We start from the raw sequence: 16,237 nt of genomic DNA on the forward strand, positions 1-16,237 counted from the left end.
ATTCATCCCACTCACATTCACAGTTGTGATTACCAGCTGTGTTTTTCCTTCTACCCTATTTTCTCCCCCATTTATACTTTCTCTTTTTTCACCCTGTCCTTCCTCACCAGTACTTTGATTCTGACTACCATTTCCTCAATCTGGCTTCCTTCTATCACCATCCCCCCCCTTCTTTCTATTGTACTCTACTGTAATAAGATCTTTGGTTCCTCTTCATGTGATCTAATTTACATCATTTTACCTCCTCTTTCTTCTTTTCAAATACAATCCTTTTTCCACCTTTTAATGTACTTTTGTTATATCTTTACATCAAAGTCAATTTATACCCACATCCTTTGTCTATGAATTCTCCTAATTGCCCTAATCATGATACAGTTTCCAAGATTTACAAATATCATCTTCACATATAGGGATGTAAATTTGTTTAACTTTTAAATAAAATGTTACCTTTTTTTTCTTTTTCTGTTTACCTTTTTATGCTTTTTTTTTTTTTTTTTTTTTTTTTTTTGAGGCTGGGGTTAAGTGACTTGCCCAGAGTCACTCAGCTAGGAAGTCTTAAGTGTCTGAGACCAGATTTGAACTCGGGTCCTCCTGAATTCAGGGCTGGTGCTCTATCCACTGAGCCACCTAGCTGCCCCTTATGCTTCTCTTGAGTCTTATATTTGAAGATTGAATTTTCTAGTCTTTTCATCAGAAATGATGGGAAATCCCCTATTTCATTGAATATTCATCTTTTTCCCTAATAGATTATCCTCAATTTTTCTGGGTAGTTGATCCTTGGTTTTAATTGAAGTTCCTTTGTCTTCTGCAACATAATATTGCAGGGCCTCCTATTCTTTAATGTAGAGGTTGCTAAATTCCTGGATAATCCTAACTATGGCTCCTTGACAATTTAATTGTTTTTGATTGCCTCCTTGATCTGAGAGTTCTGGAATCTAGCTTTTCTTGATTTCTTGAGATGCTATCCAGACTCTTTTTTTCATCATGTCTTTTTAATAATTTTTAAATTATCTCTTTTGGATGTGTTTTCCAGGTCAGTTGCTTTTCCAGTGATGAATTTTACATTTTCTTCTATTTTTCATTCTTTTTATTTTGTTTGATTATTCATATCTCATTGAGTCATTAACTCCCACTTGCCCAATTCTAGTTTTTAAGATACAATTTTTCTAGTTATCTTTAGGATACTAAAGGAGATATCCTTTTCTATTTGACTTATTCTGTTTTCTAAGGAATTGTTTTCTTCAGTTAACTTTTATTCTTTCTTTTCCAAGCTTTTGCCTCCTTCATATAATTCATTTCTTTTTCCAATTTTTCTTCCACCTCACTTTTTTAACCTTTAAAATCCTTTTTGAGTTTTTTAAAGAAGACTTTTTGCACTTAAGACTAAATCCCATGTCCCTTTGACATTTAGTATATAGGCATTTTATCCTTTTCTGAGTTGGTCTTTTAATAACTTCTCTGTAATCATAGTAGCTTTTTATAGTCAAGGCTTTTTTTGTTTTTCATTCATTTTTCTTTTCCTTTCTTTCTTTCATTCTTTCTCTCTTTCTTCTTCTCTTTCATTCTTCTTTCCTTTCTCCCTTTCTCCCCCTTCCCTTCCTTCCTCCCTCCCTTCTTCTTTCTCTCTTTCTTCCTTTTTTTGGCCTATTTCATGACTTTTAAAGTTGAGCTCTGCTCCTGGGGTACAAAGGACATTGTCCCAATATTCTTGTATAGAACCACAGGCTTTGAGTACGGGGCATCAAATATTTGGTGACTTGCTCAATGTGCCGTAAGGTAGCCATACCTACTCATGACTATTGTTATCTGGTTTACAATTTGCCTTCATCATTGGGACTGGAACCTCCACCTCTGGTCTGCTGTGTTACTGTCCTATTGAACTAGAATAAAGAGATTTCAGTTGCTGATTAGTGCTGTGGCTAAGACTCTTCTATTTATTTGCCTAGGCACTGTCTGCACTGGCCTTCACTCCCCTTTTACCCAAGTGAGATTGATCTTTACAAGTTCTTCCAAGCTATCTTGAGCTGGGAAATTGTTTCACTCCATCTCTTTGTAGGTTTTGTCATTTCGGAATCTGTTCAGAGGCTTGATTTAAATTTGTTTTCAAGGAAAACTAGGGAGAGCTCAGACAACTTCCTGGCTTTTCTTTCCACCATCTTGGCTCTGCCACAAAATGTAAATTGCAAAATTATTCTACTCTTTCTCATATTTGTCTAAATATTTCTAGGTGTATAGGCTGAGAGAAGGGACTTTGGTCCTTTAGAGAGAATCAGAAGATATCAATGCTGGAAAGGACCTTAAAAAAATAAAACACCCCATTTTAAAAATGGGGACACTGAAGGTCAGAACTAGAAACTAGATCTCCTATTGCAGGACTATTTCCATTAGACTTATCTTTTTTTTGCCTTTGGTAAACTTACCTAGGCAAATTAAGTGAATAGAAAAAAAAAGGGAGGTTGTCATCTCTGGAAACAAAAGAAGGGCTTTCCTCAGAGTCTTAGCCACAGCACTAATCAGCAACTGAAATCTCTTTATTCTAGTTCAATAGGACAGTAACACAGCAGACCAGAGGTGGAGGTTCCAGTCCCAATGATTAAGGCAAATTATAAACCTTTTTTCAGTATTACTAGACTGAGCATTCTCATATAATTGGGTTGTCATTTCTGGGCACTCAATTCTATTCATGTAAAAACTTCTGGAGTCAGGAGCTAAAGGAGCTAAATAATCTACACAATCCAATCCAAGTCCTCTATTAAGGACCCACTAAAAGCAAGATTAAGAATGCAAAAAGAAAATGAAAAAGAATGCCTGCCCTCAAAGGGACAGAGATCAGGAGAGAATGCATCCAAGCAAGGAAAAGTATAGGTGCATTTCTAGTCAGAAGTATATAGGCAAGTATATGCCTATATATGGAATATGGACAGATAGCATGTCAGATTTGGGAAATAGTAATATAGTAATAAATAGCAAATAGCAACACAGTAACATAGCATAATAGAAGTCTCACCCCATATATACAATCTGTTGCAAAGTCCTATTTTTTCTGGTAGTTAGGTGGTGCACTCACTGTGCCTGAAGTCAGGAAGACTCATCTTTCTGAGTTCAAATTTGACCTTAGACATTAGCAATGTGTCTTAAGCAAATCATTTAATCTATTTGCCATCTATAAAATGAGCTAAAGAAGAACATAACAAGAAAATCCCAAATGAGTCACAAAGAATTGTATATGACTGAATGACGAAAAATTGTTTCTACTTTCCAAACCTTGCTCTTAAATATCTTTTTCTTTCCACTCAAACAGCTTTTATCTTAGAGGAGCCAACCAGTGAATAACTATCCATTATACAATTGCTATGTGCCTATACAGAGAAAGTGATAAGGGGAACAGTTTATACTCTCACGTATTTCACAGTCTAATGGTGCAGGGTCTCATCACCTCATATCCACACTGTTGCAAAAGTCTTGGTTGTTCTGCTTGCCTCAAGTGTCTCTCCCTTTTAATCCATGCTCCATTCAGCTATCAAAGGGATCTTCTTAAAGTGCAAGTCTCACCATGTTCTTCCTCTACCCAAGAAACTCAACTGGCTACTTATTTCTGTCAGAATCAAATATAAAATACTTTGTTTAATTTTTAAAAATCTTTTGTAAATATTCATTCGGTCAAGAGACATTTATGATGATTACTATGTGTTACACTCTCCATTCAGTATTAGGGGGTGGTACAAGAGAGACAAAAGACAAAAGAAACAAAAATATTCAGGAAAAACAGGAAATAATTACAAGTTAAAAAAAAAAAAACACTGTAATTAAGATGGTTGGTGAAGGTTTCCTATAGATGACATTTTAGTTGGGACTTAAAAGAAGCCAAAGGAGGTCAGTAGTCAGACCAGAAGAGGGAGAGCATTTTAGGAATGGAGGACAGCTAAAGAGAATGTCTGAAGCCAAAAGATGGAATGTCATTTGTCCTTTAGTTTAAATTTTCTCATGATATATTATTTAACTCTTGTATTGTTAACTATTTAAGGGCCAGCTAGATGGCACAGTGGATAGATACCTGGGTCTGGAGTTAAGAAGACTCATCATCTTCCCAAATTCAAATCCATCATCATACACTAACTAGTTATGTGTGCATGGGCAAGTCACTTTTTTGTGACTTTTCCTCATCTTTAGAATAACTTGGAGGAGAAAATGGCAAATCTATCCAGTATCTATGCACAGAAAACCCCAAGTGAGGTCACCAAGAGTTACATGTGACAAAATTGTATTTAACTTTTCATGTGCTTTGCCTTCCCAGTTAGATGATAAGCTCCTCGAGCACATGCATCCTGTTTTATACTCTTTTATTTCCCACAATGCCCAGTATAGGTTTGAACCCCAGCAAATGTGCATTAAATGCCTCTGTATTGGAATGATTACTTATCCAATTCGCCCTCTCCTGGCCAAATTGGAATTAGCAGACCTTAGAGTTAAGTACCAAGGAGAGTGTCTAACACAGTTTCCTTTAACCTGTCAGAGCTTCACATGGAACATTAGTGCTAGATGGTATCTTAAAGAGCTTTTATTCCAAATCCCTCATTTGATAAGGTCCAGAGAAAGGAAATGTCTCTCCCAACTTCAAGAGGCAGATCTGGAATGTAGATGCAATTTCTGTTGATTCCAGATTCAATTTATTTAGGCTACAAATCACTCATTCATCCATCTTTTCATTCATTCATTACCTATTCCTGCCTTTGGTTAAAAATTCTGAATTATTATTGAATGTAAGGACAAGATTAGCAGTTCACATATCACAATTTACATAATGTGCTAATAATAATTAAGGAGACTTCATCCTGCCAAGACTACACATATCCAAAAATATTTATGCATTGTATTCTGGAAGTAGCTACTTTTGTGAAAAGATCTGGAAGAAGAAAAACATCTATAAAATGGAGACAACAATACCTGCATTACCTACATCCTATAGTTGTTGTCAAGCTCAAATGAGATGGGGCATATAATATAAACATCAATTATTAGCATTATTGTTAATACTTAAGGCACATAAGCTGGCATATAGAGGCTGACAGTATGTTAGAACAGGCAAAAAAAAAGGATAGAAAAAGAAACCAAAAGACAGGATTAAAGGAAAAAAGGATGAGTGATGAAAAGGAAAAAAAGAGGGATGATATTAGCAAGTGAAAAGAGGAAGTTCTGAAGCATGGAAGCAAAAATAAGAAGGCAAAAGGGCCTCAAAGCTGAACAACTTTAAAGTAGCCAAGGTGTTATTTTCTTAGAATATTACATCTTCCTGCATTGAGAGAGAAGCCAATTTATTTCACTGAGGAGATTCCTAAGTAGAGGTGTGAAACTTACAGCCCATCCACCTTTGTGGTTCACAGAACTCCCTAGTGTGATATGAATCAAATTAAAATGCAATTGGGAAATATTTAACAAAATAAATAAAAATAGATATTGTTATTATGTTTTTCTAAGTTAACATATAATCTACAGAGATCCTTATCTATGGTTTAGTGACTTCTTATTTCTATTTGAGGCTGACCCCATTTTCCTAAAGGACAAGGTGGACAAAGAATAATTTCTCTTGTTTCTCTCCAGAAAGCTTTTTTTCCCCCAATCAGATGAAAACACCTTCAGAAAATCCCATGATGCTATTTTATAAAGGCAAATTTGAAGTTCAAAGAAATAATTTCCTTTGAACCAGATACCAGAGATTTGAGTATGAAAATGATATCCTTTTGGAGAGCAAAATCATTCTAATGACATCTTAATGACTTGGATGGACCTCTATGGACTTGCAAAGGGAGCTATTCAAAAGAGCTTCTGAGAAAGACAAAATGTCCTCTTTGGTCCCCAAGTTACAACGTGAAGTGACACTTTCTTATCTCAAGAATTGTTTATGAAACCTCTATATGGGTAGTATCTTTTCTCACAGCAGATAGCAAATGAAAGAAAAAACCAAGGAGACATATTTTAATATTTGGATTGGAGCTTCATAAAATCTGGCTTTATCAAGTAAACAACTAGGAAACTGCTTTTAAGGTGTGAAAGATGAGACAAACAGATTACATCTTTATTATAATTTGAAATTTTTGTTCTAAACTGTAATAATTACCTAATAAAAGTATGCACATGTACAAAAATATATAATAAATTCAACATCTAACTTTCAAAGCTGTCCTGCTTGTTTGATTATTTTCTGGACTTCTCTTGTATGCATTTAAAAAAATATTTCACTTTATTTTATTTTATTTTTCTTGCTTTTTTTTTTTTTTTTTTTTTTTTTGCAGCAAGACTAATATGTAACTATGTTATCCATGACTTCAGATGCATAATGAGTATAATATTATGTTACTTCTTAATGGGCGGAGGAGGGAGAGAATTTGGAACTCAAAAAATTTAAAGTGTTAAAAAAAAAATAAAACTACAATCAATGTCTGAAATTAAGAAAAAAAAATACTTCAATGACTCCTTTTCTTTCTTTTTTAGCTACCTTATCCCACTCCCTTCTTTTTTTCTAACTCACCCCTATCTTACTTTAAAATTTTTTTTTTAATTTTATAATTATAACATTTTTTTGACAGTACATATGCATGGGTAATTTTTTACAACATTATCCCTTGCACTTACTTCTATTCAGATTTTTTCCCTTCCTCCCCCAACCCCCTCCCCCAGATGGCAAGCAGTCTTATATATGTTAAATATATTACAGTATATTCTAGATACAATATATGTGTGTAGAACCGAATTTTTTGTTGCACAGGAAGAATTGGATTCAGAAGGTAAAAATAACAGTTTACATTCATTTCCCAGTGTTCCTTTTCTGGGATGTAGCTGGTTTTGTCCATCATTAATCAATTGGAATTGGATTAGCTCTTCTCTATGTTGAAGAAATCCACTTCCATCAGCATACATCCTTGTACAGTATCATTGTTGAAGTGTATAATGATCTTCTGGTTCTGCTCGTTTCACTCAGCATCAGTTGATGTAAGTCTCTCCAAGCCTCTCTGTATTTCTCCTGTTGGTCATTTCTTATAGAACAATATTATTCCATAACATTCATATACCATAGTTTACCCAACCATTCTCCAATTGATGAACATCCATTCATCTTCCAGCTTCTAGCCACTATGAAAAGGGCTGCCACAAACATTTTGGCACATACAGGTCCCTTTCCCTTCTTTAGTAATTCCTTGGGGTATAATTCCAGTAGTAGTATGGCTGGGTCAAAGGGTATGCACATTTTGATAACTTTTTGGGCATAATTCCAGATTGCTCTCCAGAATGGTTGGATTCTTTCACAACTCCACCAACAATGCATCAGTGTCCCAGTTTTCCCACAGCCCCTCCAACATTCATCGTTATTTGTTCCTGTCATCTTAGCCAATCTGACAGGTGTGTAATGATACCTCAGAGTTGTCTTAATTTGCATTTCTCTGATCAATAGTGATTTGGAACACTCTTTCATATGAGTGGAAATAGTTTTAATTTCATCATCTGAAAATTGTCTGTTCATATCCTTTGAACATTTATCAATTGGAGAATGGTTTGATTTCTTATAAATTAAAGTCAATTCTCTGTATATTTTGGAGATGAGGCCTTTATCAGAACCTTTAACTGTAAAAATGTTTTCCCAATTTGTTCCTTCCCTTCTAATCTTGTTTGCATTAGTTTTGTTTGTGCAGAAACTTTTTAATTTGGTGTAATCAAAATGTTCTATTTTGTGATCAATAATGGTCTCTAGTTCTCCCTTGGACACAAACTCCTTCCTCCTCCACAAGTCTGAGAGGTAAACCATCCCATGTTCCTCCAATTTATTTATGATTTCGTTCTTTATGCCTAAATCTTGGACCCATTTTGATCTAATCTTAGTATGTGGTGTTAAATGTTAAATATGTGGTGTTAAATCTTAAATAAGATATTAGCAAATAGACTTCAGAAAATCATCCCCAGGATAATACACTATGACCAAGTGGGATTTATACCAGGAATGCAGGGCTGGTTTAATATTAGGAAAACTATTAGTATAATTGACCATATTAATAATCAAATTAATAAAAACCATATGATCATCTCAATAGATGCAGAAAAAGCATTTGATAAAATCCAACATCCATTCCTACTAAAAACGCTTGAGAGTATAGGAATAAATGGACTATTCCTTAAAATAATAAGGAGCATATATTTAAAACCTTCAGTAAACATCATATGTAATGGTGATAAACTAGAACCTTTCCCTGTAAGATCAGGAGTGAAACAAGGTTGCCCACTATCACCATTACTATTCAATATAGTACTAGAAACTCTAGCCTCGGCAATAAGAGCCGAGAAAGAGATTCAAGGAATTAGAGTAGGAAATGAAGAAATCAAATTGTCACTTTTCGCAGATGACATGATGGTATACTTAGAGAACCCCAAAGACTCTGCTAAAAAAGCTATTAGAAATAATTCAGAATTTTAGCAAAGTCGCAGGATACAAAATAAATCCACATAAATCCTCAGGATTTTTATACATTACCAACACAATTCAACAGCAAGAGATACAAAGAGAAATTCCATTCAAAATAACAGTCGATAGTATAAAATATTTGGGAATATATCTACCAAAGGAGAGTCAGGAATTATATGAACAAAATTACAAAACACTTGCCACAAAAATAAAGTCAGATTTAAATAATTGGAAAGACATTCAGTGTTCTTGGATAGGCCGAGCGAATATAATAAAGATGACAATACTCCCCAAACTAATCTATTTATTTAGTGCTATACCAATCAGACTCCCAAGAAAATATTTTAATGACCTAGAAAAAATAACAACAGAATTCATATGGAAGAATAAAAGGTCGAGAATTGCAAGGGAACTAATGAAAAAAAAGTCAGAGGAAGGTGGTCTAAGTGTACCTGATTTAAAGCTATATTATAAAGCAACAGTCACCAAAACCATTTGGTATTAGCTAAGAAATAGACTAGTTGATCAGTGGCATAGGTTAGGTTCACAGGGCAAGATAGTGAATAAAAATAGCAATCTAATCTTTGACAAACCCAAAGATCCCAAATTTTGGAATAAGAATTCATTATTTGACAAAAACTGCTGGGAAAACTGGAAATTAGTATGGCAGAAACTAGGCATGGACCCACATTTAACTTTAAAAAAATTAATAAATATATATAGTCAATCAAAATAAATTCTAGCATCTTAGTTGGCCATTGCATTGATTAATTGTCTTTCTTTTTAATTTATTTTATTTTTAAAAACAGAATATGAAAAAAAAAGAAAAACAGGAAAGGAAAACAAAAACAAAATAAAACAAAACAAAATTAAAAAAAAATTATCATGTGTCCAGCAAAACATCAGGGAAAAATTAAAATACATAACAAATTATAATTCAAGAAAGTATATATATATATTAGTAGAATAAATTATATTCATGAGTGTCCATCTTTTCTTTAGTTCCTTGTAAATTATTCTTTTGTTCTCTTCCACATACCTTTTTTACTTTTTTTCTCCCCCTTTCACCCTCAAGGAGGCTATAGTTATATATACTTACACATACATGCACACCTCCCCACTCCTCCTCCATACACACACACTGATGTCTGATCGATGATGACCCTTTACTTTAATTCTGCTCCTTAGTTGCCTTGCTATTATTTAAGCTCCTCCAACCATAGATCCTCCTTTGTCTTCTTTCTTCATCCTTTGCTTCCCAGTCTGCCCATCCCTCCCTCGTTTTTTAAATAGATGTTGGATGGTGCTATATTCTTAAGGCATAAATGTAATGTTGCCTATTTAATCCCTTCAGTTTTAAATCTTCAAGTTGTTTAGTGTTATATAAAATGTTCTTTTAGTTTTGTTCATTTCACTCTGCATCAGTGTCTTCTCAAGTGTCTTTGAAACTTTGCTTTTCATAATTCCTTATCAAATAGCAATATTTCATTATATAATAATCTATCTACTCTCCAATTAATGAACATCTTAAATTTCAGTGCTTTGTCATAACAAAAGAGCTGCCATAAATGTTTTTGTACATATGGTTTCTTTCCTTCTTTCTCTCACTTCAAAGAATGTTTTCCACTATTTTTTCTCACTTTTGAGTTTTTGCTTAAATATATATGCTCTTTGCTTGAAATGGACTTCTCCCATATCTCTACTCAATGGAAACCCTCTCTTCCTTCAAAGCTCAGCTGTGCATCAGCTATTTGGGGAAACCTTCCTTGATCTCCCATTCTACTCCCAAGCTAGTAATGCCTCTTTCTTAGCTTTATTATCTTGACTGACCTCTCCTTTACACAGATACCTTACATAATAGTCATTTGTTTCTATACTAAATTGTAAATTCTTTGTGAACATTTTTACATCTTGGAATTCCTAGATCAAATACAGGGGCTTATAAGTAGAAGGTCCTTAACAAGCATACTGGATTGAATATAGACTGTTTGTTGTAGTGGGAAGACAGTTAGATTTGGAATTGGAGAAGTTTGATTCACAGCCCATTATTTGTGCAAATCACAACCTTTCTGGACCCCAGTTTCCTCTTCAGCAAATCTTCCAACTCTGAATCTAGACATTCATCCCAATGCTTCATCAATCTCCATCCTCTTCCTCTTGGAAGAAACATATAATAGCTCTGAGTTTGATATTTATTGATTTGAATTGAATTTGTTGAACTGTCTAATTAATTATGTTGGTGAAATATTCTATATCATAAGGAGGTTTCCAATTTCTGATTGTTCCTTTGCCTGAGGCATCATATTTAATCTGACTCCCAATTCTTGAAATGGTGGGTTCTACCAGAGAACAAAAGCATTTTGAAAATGTTGGAGAGTCAGATCAATTCTTAGAGAAATACATGGGGATTCAAGATATTGGTCTTTTTAGTAGTTTTTCAAAGTTCAGCAGAATTCCTTACACAAATCTCAAATCAAACTAAACAGCTAGAACAATTGATGTGATCTCTGATGTGGGATTTGGCACCAAAAATTGGGATTTGGTTATGTGAAGAATTCACAATAGCTATTCTCTTTGGCAAAAGGTAGATTTATTTAGGGAAGAGATGATCCCCTGCTATACTATGAGCTCTGGACTTCATCTTCCTTTTCACAATTGGAGAATTTATAGGAATTAGCCAGCTCATCCTTAGACATTGTCTTCAAGACACATACTATGTAGTTGCACACTTTCAATGTATTATCAATAGGTGCTGTTTCAGGCAAAATGAAGGAATACAATCAACATCAGGAATAGTAAATGTGAAATTGAGTTGGAGAGCATATGAAAGACAAGTTCCTCAGTGAAATTCACAATTACCCAGTAGAAAGGGATCATCCCATGAGGCTGAGGTATGCCCTTAGCTGGCACCCTAAAAAAGTTAGTTAGCTTTAAGGAAGAGAAGTTGGATTAGGAAGCATAGTAGAAATAACATTTGGCATGGGGAAGGAGAAAGGGAAAGACACCATGAGGCAGAATGCTGGAGTGGGCTGACCCAAAGGAGAGCAGTAGCAAAGCCATAGGCCAAAAATTGTTTTAGGGAAAATTTAGCCTCAGGGACTTGACATAACTTGGATTTCTGACTGGATTACCTCCAGTGTGTGGGCCACAGAACTAAATGCACCTTGATTATCACAGCTCCCTTCCTGCCTACCCCAAGGATCAATTCTTCAGTTTCTCTTCGTCCAAAACACCATTTAGGACCTCATCAAAAGCATCCTTTTTTTGCAGGGTCCATAGAAAGTCTATTTGCATTCTACAACCTACTCCATCCAGGATTTACTTAGGTCACTAGGTCATGTGACCTGGGAGGAGTCTGGCACCCCTCCAGACTTCAAAGTGACTTAATCTTACAAGCCTACAGCCAGAGTACTTTTTTTCTCCCATTTTATTTATTGGGGCTTTTCCCCTCTCCAGTCTCCTGGCTTTCTTTGTTCCTGAAAAATTTTAAATCCCTGAGGAAGAATGAAAGAAAACCCTGAGAAAAAGAGTGACAAGGGAAAGGATCTGCAAGAGGTTAGACAATTACTGAATGAGAGGACTTTAATGTTCTTGAGACATTCTGCTGGAGGGGAAAGATCAATGAACCCACAATGTGAAGACTTGGGTTCAACATCATTATTACTTATTAGTTGTGTGACCGACCTTAAGTAAATTACCTCTCTGGCTCTATTTTGCTCTTTTGGCAAATGAAGACATTGAGACTTTTAGTCCAATTATATTTTATGTTTCAGTTGTGACTCTAGCTCAAGCATTGGCTTCCTACCCATAAAAACTTGGGCATATATTATGATACCTGACTATTGCATTGGACTACCTGAGATACTTATTGTCCTGCAAAATTAAATCAACTCTGAAAATTACATCTTTTCCGAACCCTCTGCCCTGGGACCTCTTTCTCCCTTTGATTAAAGAGGGTAGAGGAAGATGGACATTGAAGATTGCCCACCAAATTGTCCATTTAAGGAGGAGACCCAGGGCAAAATATCTCATCATTTCCTCCTGGCTGCTGTACCTCCTTTCCTTTTCTTCTCCTCCTTGTTTTTCAGCTTCTTTTCTTCTTTCTCCTTTATTACATTTGTAAGCTCCTTAAAGGCAGGTGATGTTTTTAGCCTTTCTTTGAATCTTTAGTGCTTAGTACATAGTGAGCTTTTAATTGATGTTTATAAACTGATGACTCTTCCTCCTCTTCCTCTTTCTCCTTCTCCTTCTTCCTTTTCTTGGATTAAGTGCCTTGCCCAGAATTACAAAGGTAGTAAATGTCTTAGGTAACATTCTAACGGAGGTCCTCCTGACTCCAGAGCTGGTGTTTTCAGGCTTCCTTTTCCACAATATCAATCAGCAAGTATCCTTCACCATGGAAGTTCATTGTGGCCCTTTCCTTTTTGTCATTTCCTTCAGGGATTCCTATTCTTTTATTTATTTATTATGTTTATTAAAACTTTTTATTTACAAAACATATGTGTGCGTAATTTTTCCAACACTGACCCTTGCAAGACCTCTTATTCCAAATTTTCCCCCTCCTTACCCCCGCCTCCCCTAGCTGGTAGGTAGTCCAATACATGATGTTAAATAAGTGGAAGTACATGTTAAATGTATTTATATATGTATATATGTATGTGTATATATATATATATATGTGCATATTATATATATATACATACAGTTATCTTGTGGTGCTAGAAAAATCAGATCAAGAAGGAAGAAAAAGAAAAACTGTAAAGCAAATAACAGAGAGAGTGAGAATGCTATGTTGTGTTCAACACTCAGTTTCCATATCCTCTATCTGTCTTCTCTTCATCACTGAACAAATGGAACTGATGTGGTTCATCTCATTGAAGATAGCCACTTCCATCAGAATACATCCTCATACAGTATTGTTGTTGAAGTGTACAATGATCTCCTGGTCCTGCTCATTTCACTCAGCATCAGTTCATGTAAGTCTCTCCAAGCTGCTCTGAAATCATCCTGCTAATCATTTCCTTCAGAACAATGGTAAGGAATGCCTGTTCTAAGGAAATGCCCAGACCAGTCACATTTACTCCTTATTCCTTTGCACATTTCCACTATAGATTTCTGCCTCTTGGTTTTCAACTTCTTTCTCCACCATATTCCCCCCAAAAGTATCCAAGTCCTGTGTGTTTGGGAGGTCATGACTACTGAGAGAAAAACTTGAGGTAGGAACTGGAGCTAGAGATTTCATACTTTTGATACTTTGAGAACTATTAATCCATTTCAGTCTTCAGATAACTTCAAACCTAGCTAATAAGAGTTGGAAACTGTTTAGTGAAGTGACACAAGTTTGGGCTATTAAAGGCTAAATACTCTAGTGACCTGTAAGAATATTTCAACCTTTAGGAAGGGTATACTGGAAGGTCACAGAGAGAAACTGAAGCAGTTACTAGACTGGGTGGCTTAAGGAGAACACCTCTTAGTGGGCAACTATTGTGATCTTTCACTAATTAATAAATACATAAGGATTATTTTTTTTCTTTGTTGAATATATTTCAATTACATTTTAAAAAATTGGACTTTTAACGAAATTAGTTCTCCCACCCCTCCACCTGTTGAGAAGGCAAGTAAAAACAATGTGATATTGATTATAAATGTGAATTCAAACAAAATACATTTCCTTAACAGTAAGTAATCTCTTCTTACAAAGCTTGCTATATACCGAGCACCCTGCCAGGTGCAGGGGAAGATAAAAAAGCTTAAATGAAATAGGAAACCAGTCCTGAAGGCACTCACAATGTGCCTTGCTCCAGAGCTCACAAGCTGGTGGGAAAACAGGGGGCTCTGACTCCTCTGATTTGCCCTTTGTCTTTCTGTAAGTTTAAGAAAAGCAACACACGGATCAAAGTGTACTATTTTTCACTTTCTTTTTTGTATATTTTCTTTCCTTTGAAGTCTGTGTTTTCTTTCACAACAGGACTAATATGGTAATATGTTTTGCATGACTGAACATGTATAACCTATATCAAATTGCTTGCTGTTTCAGGAATGGGGGTGATGAGAAAGGGAGGGAGAAAACTAGAAACTCAAATTCTTTTTTTTAAAGAATGTTAAAAATTGTCTTTGTATGTTAAATAAAGAAGAAATTTTTTTTTTTAAAGGGAAAAACAACATACAAACCACTTTGGACTGCTTACCCTGCAGAATATTCCTAGCATCCCAAATGTCACAAATAGAGCCCACAGGTGTCATACCTATGATTCCCATCCTTCCAAAGTTACCTATAACCTGGGTTTGTTCATTGGAATTAAATGTCAAGAATCATATGAGTGTTCCCAAAAGTTGAGAGGATGCTTCTACTCACTATTATAGGACCAGAGATTCAGAGCTGAAAAGGATGCAAGAAGACATCTGTTCCAGCCCTCTTTTTGCCGATGAAGTACTTGAATCCTAGAGATGTGAAGTGCCTTTGTCCAAATTCATAGGTGAAGCTACTTAACAGTAAAGTCAGCAATGGAATACAGATCCTCTACCTCTAAGCTCAGGAGTCTTTCTACTATACCTCTCTTTTTGTCTGGGCAATTTCTGAACCACACACATTAAAGAAACAAAAGGATGGAAAATTAACAACTCTTTTATATTGAGGGTATTATATAAACAGCCTACTACAGATATTTGGTTGGTACATTTGTGGTCCTCCACAGTGTTGATATACAACATAGTTGAGGCAGCAGGCTGGCAGAGTGACTAGAGCATTGGATCTAGAGTCAGGAAGACGAGTTCTGTCACACATTAGCTATGGGATCCTGGGCAAGTTACTTAGTTTCTTTAACAGTAGGGATAATAAACTAATAACTACTGGGTTACTAAAGCACCCATCTTTGAGTATTATTGTGAGGATAAAGTGAGATAGCATTTGGAAAGCACTTTGCAAACCTAAAATTCTATTTTTTTTTCCCTCTTTATTCTTATTATCAACAATTGAAATAATAGCCAGTTGCCTTCAGACAGGAAGGTCCCACTAGATCAAAGTCAAAGTTCTGGTACTTTGGCCCCAAAGAAAGAACTGATTCCATATTATTCAGGATGACTGAACTCTGAATTGAGTCTGACTGAGACTTAAATCTTCCTAATATGAGTTTTGGGACTGTTCCAAAACAAAGAGTTTATGTTCTGAGTTAAAGAGGCACCACGGTGAATCACAGCAACAACCTCTAATTGAAAAGTTTAGGATCAGGAGTAGGACACTTCACAGTCATGTCACCATAAACTAGACACTGCATCTCATCTTCAATATCTTCATCTGTAAAATGGGCATCAAGTATTCTTAATTTGAGCTCAAGAGAATCCCAAGGGATCAGTGGATAGATTTCAGAGTGTCATCATACTGTCAAAGGGGTTCACAACACAAAAAGATTAAGAAGAATCTCTGTTCTTCATGAGTATGATTTATTAATTTAAAATTTTTTGGCTGATTGCATTAGTACCAACATTTACATCCCCTGATAGCAACAGGGTAGCTATAGGAATTTTGTAACTATTTCTACATAGACTTTTTTTTAGTGTGTGTAAGGTAATTGGGGTCATAGAGCTAGGAAGTATTAAGTGTCTGAGTCCAGATTTGCACTCAGCTCTATCTACTACATCATCTAGCTACCCCTTCCACATTGACTTTTTTAAAAAAATGTATTTATCTACTTGAAACTTAATACAAAATAGGAAAAAAAAAAAAGATATTGTCATGTGCACGGAAATACATAAGAGAAGATTCAAAATAGCTTTCAAAATAAATTTCCA

Source organism: Sminthopsis crassicaudata, chromosome 1 (genome assembly GCF_048593235.1).
Source record: "Sminthopsis crassicaudata isolate SCR6 chromosome 1, ASM4859323v1, whole genome shotgun sequence".
NCBI lineage: Eukaryota > Metazoa > Chordata > Mammalia > Dasyuromorphia > Dasyuridae > Sminthopsis > Sminthopsis crassicaudata.